This window comes from Capricornis sumatraensis, chromosome 8 (genome assembly GCF_032405125.1).
Source record: "Capricornis sumatraensis isolate serow.1 chromosome 8, serow.2, whole genome shotgun sequence".
Classification (NCBI taxonomy): domain Eukaryota; kingdom Metazoa; phylum Chordata; class Mammalia; order Artiodactyla; family Bovidae; genus Capricornis; species Capricornis sumatraensis.
Window position 1 is genome coordinate 12,882,632 of NC_091076.1, and position 15,726 is coordinate 12,898,357.

At 42.6% G+C, this 15,726-nt stretch overlaps 1 pseudogene; it reads left to right on the plus strand.

The window, feature by feature from the left end:
- Window positions 1–6,589: 6,589 nt before the first annotated feature.
- On the plus strand, window positions 6,590–15,510 carry LOC138083387 (pregnancy-associated glycoprotein 4-like; annotated as a pseudogene).
- Window positions 15,511–15,726: the final 216 nt, after the last annotated feature.

Here is a 15,726-nt window from a genome sequence, read left to right on the forward strand (position 1 = left end):
ATATTACATAATTAGCAGGTGAGGACATTAAAATGCTTACTACATCAATAATCATTATATTAATGAAACTGAAGAATATTGAGTATGTTAAATAGAGACATGTAGAATAGAAATGCAAAGACTCTGGGAAAAAATTAATTGTGCATCAGAGACCTTTGAAGTAACTTTATGAGTGGTAAAATATATGTAAATAGAATCACACAGGAAGTGAGAGACAGGAGAATAGTGCAAACAACTTCATATTTACTGGTTGAAAAATTTCCAGGAATGATGAAAGCTTTAAAACCATTAACACAGAAATTCAATTAATTCAAGGACCTGAAATATGACAAATTTACAAAGGCACATCATAATTCAAGGTTTAAGACAATCAACCAAAGAAATGCAACCAGAAAGAAAAACAGACACAGTAGAACAAAAAGTGGGGATGACAGAAGATTAGGCAAAGAAAACAGTGTTAGTCAGGGGACACTGGCACCACATCTTAATTGCAAGAGAAATATAATTGACTCAGAATTCTATACACGAGAAAATTACATATCAAAAACAAGATAGAGTACTTTTTCAGACAGACAACAACTACAAGATTGCATCACCACCAACAGACCAATTTAACAAATGTTTTTTAAAAGATATCAAGTCAGAAGGAATTTAAAATGAAGTGAAAATCTGGATCTAAAGAGGGAAGGAACAGTACCCAAAATGATAAACATGTAATATGTATTAAAAGGTAAATATAAGGACTTCCTTGGCGGTCCAGTGGTTAAGGATCTGCTTTGCAATGCAAAGCATTTGCAAATGGCAAAGATTTGTTCCTTTGCCAGAGAACTAAGATGTCACATGCCACTGAGCAATTATGCCTGCATGTCTCAAATAGAGTTTACATGCTGTAAGTACTGAACTCCTCAAATAGAGAGTCCCTACCACAAGGAAGATCCTGCATGCCACACTAAGACCCAGTACAGACAAAGAAATGATAAATTAATAAATAATTCAATAATTATCATAATTAATAATGATAGACTGGCAAGTTAAAGATGCATACCATGGATCTTAAAACTACTTAAAATACAGTTACAGTGAATAAAGTGACAAAGGATATAGAAGGGAATCCGAAAACCTACTCAGTCGCAAAGAAATCAGAGATAAAAAGAGACATAGAAAGAAAGTACATGGGACAAACTGTTGATAAAGAGCAAGATGATAGAATTAAACACAACTAGAGACTGGAAAAGCTGAGTTTCATTCCAATCACAAAGAAAGGCAATGCCAAAGAATGCTCAAACTACCGCACAATTGCACTCATCTCACACGCTAGTAAAGTAAAGCTCAAAATTCTCCAAGCCAGGCTTCAGCAATCCATGAACTGTGAACTTCCAGATGATCAAGCTGGTTGTAGAAAAGGCAGAGGAACCAAAGATCATATTGCCAACATCTGATGGATTATCAAAAAAGCAATAAATTTTAGAACAAAACCTACTTCTGCTCTACTGATTATGCCAAAGACTTTGTGTGGATCAAAATAAAATGCGGAAAATTCTGAAAGTGATGGGGATACCAGACCTCCTGAATTGCCTCTTGAGAAACCTGTATGTAGGTCAGGAAGCAGCAGTTAGAACTGGACATGGAACAACAGACTGGTTCCAAACAGGAAAGAAGTACGTCAAGGCTTTATATTGTCACAATGCTTATTTAGTTTCTATGCAGACTACCTCATGAAAATGCTGGGCTGAAGGAGGCACAAGCTGGAATCAAGATTGCTGGGAGAAATATCAATAGCCTCAAATATGTGGATGACACCACCCTATTGCAGAAGGTGGAGAATAAAATACCTCTTGGTGAAGGTGAAAAAGGAGAGTTAAAAGTTGGCTTAAAGGTAAAAATTTTAAAAACAGATCATGAGCAATCTTGAGAAAGAAGAATGGAACTGGAGGAATCAACTTGCCTGACTTCAGGCTCTACTACAAAGCCACAGTCATCAAAACAGTATGGTACTGGCACAAAGACAGACATATAGATCAATGGAACAAAATAGAAAGCCCAGAGATAAATCCACACACATATGGACACCTTATCTTTGACAAAGGAGGCAAGAATATACAATGGAGTAAAGACAATCTCTTTAACAAGTGGTGCTGGGAAAACTGGTCAACCACTTGTAAAAGAATGAAACTAGATCACTTTCTAACACCGCACACAAAAATAAACTCAAAATGGATTAAAGATCTAAATGTAAGACCAGAAACTATAAAACTCCTAGAGGAGAACATAGGCAAAACACTCTCAGACATAAATCACAGCAGGATCCTCTATGATCCACCTCCCAGAATGCTGGAAATAAAAGCAAAAATAAACAAATGGGATCTAATTAAAATTAAAAGCTTCTGCACAACAAAGGAAACTATAAGCAAGGTGAAAAGACAGCCTTCTGAATGGGAGAAAATAATAGCAAATGAAGCAACTGACAAACAACTAATCTCAAAAATATACAAGCAACTTATGCAGCTCAATTCCAGAAAAATAAACGACCCAATCAAAAAATGGGCCAAAGAACTAAATAGACATTTCTCCAAAGAAGACATACAGATGGCTAACAAACACATGAAAAGATGCTCAACATCACTCATTATCAGAGAAATGCAAATCAAAACCACAATGAGGTACCACTTCACACCAGTCAGAATGGCTGCGATCCAAAAATCTGCAAGCAATAAATGCTGGAGAGGGTGTGGAGAAAAGGGAACCCTCCTACACTGTTGGTGGGAATGCAAACTAGTACAGCCACTAGTGTGGAGATTCCTTAAAAAATTGCAAATAGAACTACCTTATGACCCAGCAATCCCACTGCTGGGCATACACACCGAGGAAACCAGAATTGAAAGAGACACATGTACCCCAGTGTTCATCGCAGCACTGTTTATAATAGCCAGGACATGGAAACAACCTAGATGTCCATCAGCAGACGAATGGATAAGAAAGCTGTGGTACATATACACAATGGAGTATTACTCAGCCGTTAAAAAGAATTCATTTGAATCAGTTCTGATGAGATGGATGAAACTGGAGCCGATTATCCAGAGTGAAGTAAGCCAGAAAGAAAAACACCAATACAGTATACTAACACATATGTATGGAATTTAGAAAGATGGCAATGACGACCCTGTATGCAAGACAGGAAAAAAGACACAGCTGTGTATAACGGACTTTTGGACTCAGAGGGAGAGGGAGAGGGTGGGATGATTTTGGAGAATAGCATTCTATCATGTATACTATCATGTAAGAATTGAATCGCCAGTCCATGTCTGACGCAGGATACAGCATGCTTGGGGTTGGTGCATGGGGATGACCCAGAGAGATGTTATGGGGAGGGAGGTGGGAGGGGGGTTCATGTTTGGGAACACATGTAAGAATTAAAGATTTTAAAATTAAAAAAAAAAAATTAAATTAAATTAAAAAAAAAAAAAAAACAGATCATGGCATGTGGTCCCATCACTTCATGGGCAATAGATGGGGAAACAGTGGAGACAGTGGTGGACCTCATTTTTCTGGGCTCAAAATCTGCAGATGGTGATTGCAGCCATGAAACTAAAATGTGTTTACACCTTGGAAGGAAAGTTGAGGCCAATCTAGACAGCATATTGAAAAGCAGAGACATTACTATGTCAACAAAGGTCCGTGTAGTCAAGGCTATGGTTCTTCCAATGATCATGTATAGATGTGAGAGCTGGACTGTAAAGAAAGGTGAGCCCCGAAGAATTGATGCTTTTGAACTGTGGTGTTGGAGAATACTCCTGAGTGTCCCTTGGACTGCAAGAAGATGCAACCAGTCCATCCTAAAGGAAATCATTCCTGAATGTTCACTGGAAGGACTAATGCTGAAGCTGAAACTCCAATACTTGGCCACCTGATGCAAAGAGTGGACTCATTTGAAAAGGCCCTGATGTTGGGAAAGATTGGGGGCAGGAGAAGGGGATGACAGAGAATGAGACAGCTGGATAGCATCACCAACTCAAGGGACATGCATATGTATGGGCTCCAGGTTGGTGATGGACAAGGAGGCCTTGTGTGCTGCAGTTCATGGGCTCACAAGAGTTGAACATGACTGAGCAACTGAACTGAACTGGAGTTGATGAATATAGTGTCAGATTTCTCTCCTTTTTTCCTTTTGATTTTCTTTGCTTTTGTTTTGATGGGCAGGATTTTTGTTTTTCCTTAGAAAATATTCCACTCTGAATGTAGAGTCATAAGTCTGAATTTTAAAGCCACTTAAGTAATGTGTTGTTATATGTAGCTAGTCAACAACTTGATGCAATTAGATTTGTTATTCTTTGTTCTCAATTTGTTCAGTTCAGTTCAGTCCTTCAGTTGTGTCTGTTTCTTTGCAATTCCATAGACTACTACATGCCAGGCTTTCCTATCCATCACCAACTCCCGGAGCAGTCTCAAGCTCATGTCCATCAACTTGGTGACACTATTCAACCATCTCATCATCTGTCTTCCTCTTCTCCTCTTGCCTTCAATTTTTCCTAATATGAGGATCTTTTCCAATGAGTCAGCATGTTTAGTATGCATTCAGTCTCTGTTTCTCCAAAGAAGACATAGAGGTGGCTAACAAACACATGAAAAGATGCTCAACATCACTCATTATCAGAGAAATGCAAATCAAGACCACAATGAGGTACCATTTCACACCAGCCAGAATGGCTGCGATCCAAAAGTCTACAAGCAATAAATGCTGGAGAGGATGTGGAGAAAAGGGAACCCTCTTACACTGTGGGAATGCAAACTAGTACAGCCACTATGGAGAACAGTGTGGAGATTCCTTAAAAAATTGCAAATAGAACTGCCTTATGACCCAGCAATCCCACTGCTGGGCATACACACCGAGGAAACCAGAATAGAAAGAGACACATGTACCCCAGTGTTCATTGCAGCACTGTTTATAATAGCCAGGACATGGAAACAACCTAGATGTCCATCAGCAGATGAATGGATAAGAAAGCTGTGGTACACATACACAATGGAGTATTACTCAGCAATTAAACAGAATAAATTTGAATCAGTTCTAATGAGATGGATGAAACTGGAACCAATTATACAGAGTGAAGTAGGCCAGAAAGAAAAACACCACTACAGTATGCTAACACATATATATGGAATTTAGAAAGATGGTCATGATGACCCTGTATGTGAGAAAGCAAAAGAGACACAGATGTATAGAACGGACTTTAGGACTCTGTGGGAGAGGGAGAGAGTGGGATGATTTGGGAGAATGGCACTGAAACATGTACACTATCATGTAAGAAACGAAGCGCCAGTCTATGTTTGATACAGGATGCAGGATGCTTGGGGCTGGTGCACGGGGATGATCCAAAGAGATGATATGGGGTGGGAGGTGGGAGGGGATTCAGGATTGGGAGCTTGTATACACCCGTGGCGGATTCACATGAATGTATGGCAAAACCAATTCAGTATTGTAAAGTAAAATAAAGTAAAAACAAATTAAAAAAAAATAAAATAAAATCAACCAATGTGAATTAAATTCCCCTCTGTCCCCACTGCACTCCCAAATCTAGGCCAGAAACAAAAAACTGCACAGACTGAAGGCTGATTCCAGCACACCATTGTGGAGATTTTGTTCCCACTTTTTTTTTTCAGGAAAATAAAATTAGTTGCTAACATTAAAATCAACAGATTGTACATAAATATCCAAACTTCTGATTCTCTTAAAAATATGGCCAACTGGCCTGCTTTACAGCATGGGTGAAGTGAAGGAAAGGCTCCTAACAGAAATAAGGCCTGTGCTGCCCAGATTCCAACATGGCCACCTAGTCCTAGTATCATATCTCCTGGCTCCTGGGGCAATGAGTTTGTGAGAACTAGACTTCTAGCTCTCTTAAGATGAAGACTACTTTTGTCTTAATCAACTTTGACTTTGAAGCCTTTAACCCAGAACCAAGCACACAGTTCTTACTTGTACAGTTGTTGAATGATAGAAAATATCTTGTGGATGCATCTGACATTTCTTCCAATACAGAAACCATGCAATTGAAGTACTGCTCTGCCCTAAATCTTTGATGCAGCCTGGCATCATAGGTGCCCCTATGTCTGCCATTAGACCCACTACCTAAAGCCAGTTGTATGTCCCTGGGCTGTCCCTGAAGTCTTCACTTTGCCATTTGACAACTTATCATCCTAGCAATGCCTCGCCAGTGAAGACAGCAATGCATATCTCATGAAGTGGCTAGGAAGATGACATGAAACCATGCGTGTCGAGCATGGTCCCTATTATTCCATTTTCATAATGTTCTTAGCAGTTTTTTCTCCAACTAGGCAAGGTTTTCTGTCTTCTTAGATATCCATGCAGATCAGTTTGATTTTCCAGCCAAGATTCAAGGAAGAGATTACAGTTTAATTCTCTGTATTCTGAAAAGCTTCAAAGTCCATTTGGCAAGGACACTAATGAAGGCAAAGTTTTTATCAAGACCTTTGTGTGTTTTTTTTTTTTTTCAGGTCTTTTAGTGTCCTGATGGGAAAAAACTAGGGCATGTCAGAGCATATATAACTAGGGGCTCCCAGTCACCACTACATGCTAAGAACCTAAACTTCCCTGAGTACTTGGAGCCAGTAAAGAAGCATGAATTGGCTTGTGCTTCTCGGGCTGGTGGCCTTCTCAGAGTGCATAGTCAAGTAAGTATGGGCAGCGTATGTCACATCATATACCTTTCTCGGATTTTTCTTTTCATCCAATTATTCTTCCACCCATCAGGTTTAGAAGGGAAAGGAATATTTCCATAAGAGTCTTAAAGTTCAACTCTTATTTATTAATAAGTAACTTCCTATAGGAACTGTGGATGCCAAGGTCTTGGTGTAGATTTGAGTTGCACAACACTTGGGGTTGAAAATGCAACTCCTTGCAACTGTTCAGTGCACAGTCAATACAGATGTTGATGTGGTCCTGTGGAATAGCACTTTTCTACATTTTATTGAATATGTCCTCTTTTTCCCCTATTTCAGTGTGTATATGTCTATGTCTACATCTCTGTATCACTGTCATTAATCTCTCCATCTCTTTGGAAGTCACTGGCAGTCTATTTCTCTTTGTGTTGCTTGCTTTTAATTTTTCATTTGACTTGTCCTTCCTTCTCAAGCCTCTGAATTTCCCTTACTTATTCCCTATACCTTGAATTATTCTTTCAACTCTCTCTTCTCTTTCAACATGTAGAAAGATACACTGTCTTATATCTGACAAGCAGTGTGACAACACCCAACTCAGAAACCTCTTGCATTTCAAATTGCTCCCTTGTAAAAGAGAATAAGAGTCCCCCTTCTACCTCCTTCCTTGAGGTTCTTTGAGAAGGAATGTGTGGGATGGCAACAGCAATGCTAATGGCTGTCATTGATGACACTTCCTATTTATCAGGTACCTTATATCCATCACTTGACTTATCCCCAAGATATCCTATTTGGAGGGTTTGTATTGTTACATTCCACCATTTTGCTGAAGGGGAGACTGAGACACACATGGTCATATGGCTTACCCAAGATGGCAGAAAAGAACCTGTATTCAAATCTATGTTTTTGCCATGGTATATGCATAAAATTCTGATAATAATGTTCCTCATAAAAATGATTAGAAAACGCACAGAGCCATTAAAATGACAGTTATACCTTAACACATACAGCTAATTGTAGAATCTTCTTTGTTTTCTTTTTTTTAATTTTAATTTTTATTTTATTTTACTTTACAATACTGTATTGGTTTTGCCATACATTGACATGTTTCTTTGTCAAATGCTCGGTGAAAGAATACCTCTAAGGAGAGTGAAGACCATGAGAAAAACCCTCAGTGGAAAAAACATGCTGAACAATTTCTTGAAGGAGCATGCTTACAGACTGTCCCAGATTTCTTTTCATGGCTCAAATCTAACTATTCACCCACTGAGAAACATCAGAGATGTGAGTATTTGGGGAGGATGGTGCTCCACAGGGCTCCCTGGTGCTCTAGCTTAGCATGGGGCTCATCTGGAGGTGCCAGGTGGGATGGTGGGGTTGGGGTTCCTGCCAGAGGCCGAGACACTGGGAAACAGGGGCCCCACCCAGAGGAGAAGCACTCTCATCCTCAACTGGTGGTCTTTGTGACTGGGCCTGGCCATTACCAGGTGGCAGGTAAATATCCATTTCTGTGTCAAACATGTGTCATTAGTTTGAGGGTGATTGTTCCTTCTGAACTAAATAAGCGCCTCAGTTACAAATGAAGTTACAAAAGGTAGAACCAACTTCAAACCAGTCGTGAATCCAAGGTAGAGGAATTCAGTTTCCACAGATGCAGCAGGAAAAAGTTACTGAACCTGTATTCTGTGTATGGCCATAAGAATCTAACATAGTGCTTACTGTTTTTAGATTAAAAATGGCTTATTTTGTCTTCAAAAATGCCCATGCCAGCCTGAGAGATAGGCAAAGAGTAAATACATGTCAAATGAAAGGGTCACCTGTGTGGTGTGGATTGGATGTGGTCTGAGTTTGGAGGGAGTGGCTGAGGTTGATCAAGAAGGACCTCCTGGAGAAGAGGGTGCTAAGGCTGGGTCTGAAGAGACTACAGAGCTTCTCAAATGAAGGCACCAGGACTTCCCTGGGTGTCCAGCAGTCCTGGAGGCCCATAGTTATGCCTCTGGGCTTCCCATGCGGGAGATACCACTTCAACGCCTGGTTATAGAGTCAATATCTTGCATAGAGTGTAGCACAGGAAAAATGTATCAAACGCAGATACCTCTGTGACCAAAGTCTGTGAACTGAATGATGGTTACAAAGTGATCTCAAGAGATATGTGACACCAGAGGGAGTCATCAGTGCGGGGATAGAGGGTAGCCAGTTCTGCACTAACAAACTCCCTCCTTCTCCATGTAGATATTCTACGTGGGTAACATCACTATTGGAACACCCCCTCAGGAATTCCAGGTTGTCTTTGACACAGGCTCATCTGACTTGTGGGTGCCCTCTGTCTTTTGCAACAGCTCAGCCTGTTGTGAGTACAGACACCCTCTACCCGGACCATCTTTCACTTAGACTGCTGCCCTGTTTCCACCCTTGGAAACTGATGACACTCATCTTTTGGGTCTGCAGCTACACACGTTAGGTTCAGACAATGTCAGTCTTCCACCTTCCGGCCTACAAATAAGATGTTCTGGATCATGTATGGATCTGGGAGAATGAAAAGAGTTGTTGCTCATGACACAGTTCAGGTAACACTGTAACAAATGCTGAGACAGGACTGGATATGAGGCGACCACTGCTTGCAAAACAGATGCAGGACTATCTGGAAGGACCCTTCCTAGCCTAACTCCCGTAGATATTGGCCATCTTATCCACAAGGTCATGTCTCTGGGGATGCAGTGCCCATGGTGACACATGAGCAAGCAAATTATCTAACCCAGAGTGTGGCTTGATGTGTGGACTTGCAGCTCCTCTGCCCATGAGCAGTTCAAGGTTCATTTGGCTTGGAGTGAGAAGGGATAGAAGCACCCACTTTTATACTCAGACTGTTCCAGGCACTGTCAGGTGATAACTGGTTTAATTCTGCAACAACCCCACAAAGCAGTTACTCTGGTTAGCTCATGAGACATATGAGGAAACTGAGGTCCATACAGCAAGGGCCTTGCTGAGAGCACACATGTGGTAAAAGGTGGAGTTAGGCTGGCTATTCAGGAATGAAGCTGCAGTGGGGTGTTTGGGGACAGGATAAAATTGATCTGGGTACCTTGGGGGCAGTCATGGGCTTCAGGTATCCAGAGTGGGAAACTGGAGGCCTGAGAAGTCAAGTGGCATAATAAACGAGTTCTCTAGCTCTAGAGGACTCTTGAAAGTCTAATAAATCTATGTCTTGCCTCCCCCAAAATACTTGAGTAGTTCCCCTCTCTCTCTTTCTGTCTCATACATACTCACATAAATATACACATATCCCCAAAAGTGAATTCCCCAGGGAGTAATTTCATAGAACCCTGAAAGCAAGACTGTGTTTTCGGCTTCTGTCTTCCTGGACAGATGCAGAATCCACAGTACTTTACAGAGAATTCAGTCCATTCCTGTCATTAGGTCACAGTGATGCCAAAGAGAAGGCTATCTTGCTCTCAATTGTTTTGTCCATAAGGTGGCACCAATGGGACCTTGCCTGACTCTTGGTTGCCCCACCTGGACAGAAGCCACAAGGCAAATTTGACTCACTCACGTGGTATTTTTCAGAGGGACAAATGTTTTAAAATTCATACCCTCTCTCAAATGGAACCCAAATTCCCTTTCTACCTTGCTCTAACAATCTGTGGGCAACCAAAGACAGAGCCCAGCTTCAATTCTTCTCTGAGGATCTAATGGCAATGCACCCCAGCCCAGTCCTAGCCCCACTTCATGTATCTGTAAGTGGGAACGCTCTTCTCTCCCACAGATTGGGGACTTTTTAAGTACTGACCAGCTGTTCAGTCTAAGTGTGATGGAATACGGGTTTGAGGACAGAAGATCTGATGGCGTCTTGGGCTTGAATTACCCCAACCAATCCTGCTCTAGAGCCATCCCCATCTTTGACAAGCTGAAGAATGAAGGTGCCATTTCTGAGGCTGTTTCTGCCTTCTACTTGAGCAAGTAAGTCTGAGATGGACATTTGCTTTCTCCAAATAAGCTGTAACATGCTTTCAGTTGTACAAAAATTATAGAAAACTTGATAAAGAAGTATCCAGAGAGTAATATAACCAAAGATAACTATGGCCTCATGGCCCTACCTGGCTTCACCACTGGCTTTTATAAATAAAATTTTATTGGAACACAACCCTACTCCTGGGCTCAAGACCAGTAACTTGGTCTAGGGGGTGATTCATGAGGGAGGCAAAAGGAAGGCAACAGGAAACAAGTTGGAGGAAAAACCATTACGATTTGCTTATGAATTTGATAAGGAAGGAAGAAGAATGGTGGATGTCTTTCCTTCCTCATTAGCATTTAAAGAAAGCCCCGGCCAAACTACTCAATTTGTGGAGCCAGTGAGAAATGAAAGCGTGGGACACAAAAGCGTGCCCTTGTTCAAGAAATATTAGGAATTTCAAGACAGGGAGAGCAGAGGTGGGGTCCCTTCTGACTGTGGGGCCCTTTGGACAATGGAGGTCACAGGCCAATGGAGCCAATTCTGGGTGAACTGAACCCACACCCTTAGAACTCCAAGCCTTTGAGTTTCCTGAAAAATGACAAGGTGGACACTGGGAAAGCCAAAACACTTGAGCACCCAGTCCTCTGAAGGTGTCTGAGCACTCAGGTTGCTGGAGGTCCAGGGCATCTTCAGAAGACATAGTGGGTGGAGCTCAAACAAGTGATTCACCTTCTAACCTCCTCTGTGCCACCCATGAGACAGTAGCAGACCTCAGTCTGGATCTCTATCTCTCCTGGACTCGATTTCTGCATCTGTACGTGGGGACATTATTAGGGCATTGATGGTTGGACCAGCACAGCTCTCAGACAGTGCTGTTGTTACTGTCCTCCAAGGATCCGCCCATCACTTCTCTCTACAGAGACGAGCAGGAGGGCAGTGTGGTGATGTTTGGTGGGGTGGACCACCGCTAGTACAAGGGAGAGCTCAAATGGGTACCATTGGTCCAAGCAGATGACTGGACTCTACACATAGACTGGTAAGCCTGTCCCTCTGAGGGTCAGCCCAAGTGATGCTCCTGCTAATGTACATGGACACAGGCAGACACACACAAATGCATTCTCAGACATGCACTCACACAGACATATACACCACCCACAGTGACACACACAGACACACAGACACTTGGAAACACACAAGCAGACACCCATAAATCTACACAGAGACATAAAAATATGCATAGCTAGTCAGAGGAACACAAGCACTCACAGAGACACATACAAAACACATACAGACAAACACACAAGCACATAGATACACAAACAACCCATGGGTTCTATAATCCCCAGGCCTTCTGAGCATGGCTCTGACCAGGGTCCTAAAAGGGTCCAGAGAGGTTTGTGCGGCTACAAGAGGGCTACACCCACTGCCCTTCGAGGTGGGGAGCATGGTTAGAGGACTCTATAATGTGGTGAACAGAGGATCAGGGAGAATTTCACCAGCCTGAACAGAGTTATGATAAGATGACCAACTGTCCAGGGCTACCTAGGACATAGGAAGTTCATAGTACAGATAAATGTCAGTTTAAAAAAAGGGACAGTACTGAGAAAATGGGGCAAACTGGTCTTCTTAGGGAGCAGCTACCTAGCAGTGGAGAGAGGTTGGCTGCAGCCTTAAGATGTGAAAGCGACTAATAAAAAAAGGCACCCCATGTTCATGGGCACACAGTGGGGAAGTGGCTATAACAGAGAATCAGGAAGGTGGGATCCAGGAGTGATCTTAGGACAAGAGGCATAATTGATAGGATTCTGTGTGATACCCTCAGACAAAAGCTGACCTCTCCTCTGGAATTTTTGTGGGCTAGTCATGTATTTCCTGGCCAGGGTCTCAGGGTCTAAGCTGGTTGTAAGAGCAGTGCTGGGGGACACTCTCTCCCAGAGGAGCCCCTCTCTTCCCATACGATGAGAATCTGCTGCCCCTGTGAATCTCCATCTTCACTCTGTGGGCAAACCATTATTTGCTCCCCATGAGTTACAGCTCTCTGGAGGTTCTTATTGTTTTCTCAGTCTTCATTCACTCATTGAACAGAGAAGCATTGGGCATCCACTGTGTGCCAGGTAATTTAGATGGCAAGGAGAATAAAACTCACCCTCACATCTAAGAAGGCAGATGTACATGAAGTGACTCACCCACATAGTGAATTGTGACTTTGGTACATGCTAGACATGAGAAGAGAAGGCAATGGCAACCCACTAAAGTACTCTGCCTGGGAAATCCCAGGGACGGCAGAGCCCGGTGGGCTGCCCTCTATGAGGTCGCACAGAGTCGGACATGACTGAAGTGAATTAGCAGCAGCAGCAGCAGCAGTAGACATGAGGAAGGGTCTACAGAGAGTGACCAAGACAGGAGACTGATAAATACCAGGGGAAAGACTTCCTGAAAACATTACAATTAAGGTGGAATCTGAAAGATGAGAAGAAATTTTCTAGTCAAAGGGGAGCGGAGTCTTCTAGGAAGGAAGATCAGCTTGTATCTAGGTACAAAGATCCTGGTGTATTCAAGTACTACATTTGAGGATGTCAGGAATGGTGCTGTGTTGAGTGCAAAGAAAAGAGGGCAAGAGATGAAGGGCTGTTTATGACACAGTCAGGAAGGGGGCAACTCTGAGGAGACTCAGAGTGACCTTGATGCCTGCTTTCTTCCATTGTCTCTCAGCATCACCATGAAAAGAGAGGTTATTGCTTATTCTGACAGCTGCGCAGCCATGGTGGACACAGGGGCATCACATATCCAAGGCCCAAGAGGACTGGTCAATAACATACAAAAGCTCATTGGCGCAAAGCAACGGGGTTTCAAGAGAAAGGGTCATGCTGCAGCGTCACTCCCAGTCTACAAACACAAGGATCTCCATAGTCAATCTCTCAACCTCTCTCTCTAACAGCACTACGTTTCATATTCTGCGGTCAATACTCTGCCCTCTATTATCTTCACCATCAATGGCATCAACTACCCAGTGCCAGCTCGAGCCTACATCCTCAAGGTGAGGGGACAATACTGAGGGTTGGTTCTCAAACTGGAGCTTGCAGGAACCATTGTGCTGCTACTGGGAGGAGGTCGCCCTCTAGAGGCCATGTCACACCATTGCAGATGCTGCTGAGTCCTGTGGCTGGGCCAGTGCCTCCCACAAAACCAAACACTTGAGAGTAAAGGGCTGTGTGGGACACCAATTTTCCTGAAATTAAAGTGGAGATACCACACCATATGGCATGTTGGGAGTCAGGGAGTGGGGAACATTAAGGTCCTCAGTCCTCAAAGAGCTTCAATTCCATCTGAACCCTTAGGTGCATGAACATTAAATTCAGCTCTAGCAGTCCCTGAAATAGGCCATGTTACAAGGAGAATGGTGGGGGACAGTCCAAGTGTGAAGTCCCAGCATAAGTTAACAGTCTACCTTACCTTCTCAAGATTTTTCTGGTTTGAATGATAAATTACATGGTCAGCCTAGTCCTCGCCTGCATCTTGCCCTAGTTCTGGACAGGTGCCTCCTTTGTCAGTTGGGATACCCGACCCCTTGGTCGGGAAGTTGGATAATAATGTGTATGAAGGGTGCACAGTGACCGGCACAGGGTGAAGGCTTCATGTCACCTCCCTGCGAGAGCTCAGAGCAGGCTGATAGACTCAAAGATGGCTTTGAGGAAGAGAGGGAATTTCAGGAATTTTAAAACGACAAACTCATTGAACCATTTGGAAGGTTGCTTGGTTCTAGGCAAAAGTGCACTGGATTCTATGCAAATGACATCTCAAGTTGGTCTTCACTAAGGCACTGGGGACTTACTAGGGCTGATGAGGGCTACTGACTGACCAGTGGGGATGGGGAACAAGAGTATGTTACCCACCCAAGCCTGGAGTGGACAAAGAGGGTGAGTGTGGGCCAAAGGAGTTTTCTCAGAGTTCCTGAGTTAAGTGTTCAAGAACATTTTGTGGGCACTGCTCTATTTAAGATGATTAACCTACATTGAGTTACTTTGTAGCACAGGAATATCCACTCAGTTATATGACAGCCTGAATGGGAGGGGTGTCTTTGGGACCAGGATACCCGGATACATACGGTTGAGTCCCTTTACTGTCCACCTGAAACTCAGAATATTGTTAATCAGCTGTACTCCAATACAAAATATATTTTTTTAATTTATTTTTTTAATAAAGTACAGATTGTGGGGATTCAGGAAGAGAACCAGCATTCTCTACAGAGAAAACAAGGATCAGGAGTCAGAAGGAAAGAAACAAGGAGTGAGGGGAACTATGGACACACTTATTCTTTTTGAAATAATTATATTGAAGTGTAGCTGATCTTCTGGGTTGCATTAAGTTCTGCTGCACAAAAATGTGACTCAGTTATACATATAAAAAATATTTTTTTTTCTTATTCTTTTTCATGTGGTTTATCTCTGAATATTGAATGCAGTTTCTGATGCTCTACAATAGGTCTTTGTTGTGTTTCATTCCTCTGTTTCCCTACCTCCCAGTCCTCCACTCACCACACTCTTTCTCATGGCAACCTCATGTCTTGGTCCTCTTTGGTTTTGGATGAACTCTCATATCCCCTGCTGCTCAGAAAACCCCTTGATACTTACTAAAATAGGGAAATAAAGCAAATAATTTTGCTGGGTCTGGATATTGGGGAGAGTCACTGATAAGGGCTCATGCTGACTGGTGTGTGTCTCTGACTCCCTCAGGATTCTAGAGGCCGCTGCTATACCGCCTTTAGAGAGTAAAGAGTGATGACATCTACAGAGTCCTGGGTCCTGGGTGACATCTCCCTGAGGCTGCATTTCCTGGTCTTTGATCAAGGAAATGACAGGATTGGCCTGGCACCAGCAGTGTAAATGCTTGGAGTGGTTCAGGAATCAGTAAGGCTGTTCCTAAAACACATTCACTCACACTTGGGCATGCCTGCCCAGGATGCTGGTGAACTGTATTTGGTGTTCTGTACACCCTATTCTCAGTAAAGAATAAAGGGTTTCACTCTTAATGGTGTTGAAGCAAATGTTGCCTCTGTTTGTGTCTGGGTGGGAAGGATCTAGAACCAAGTCTGAATCAAA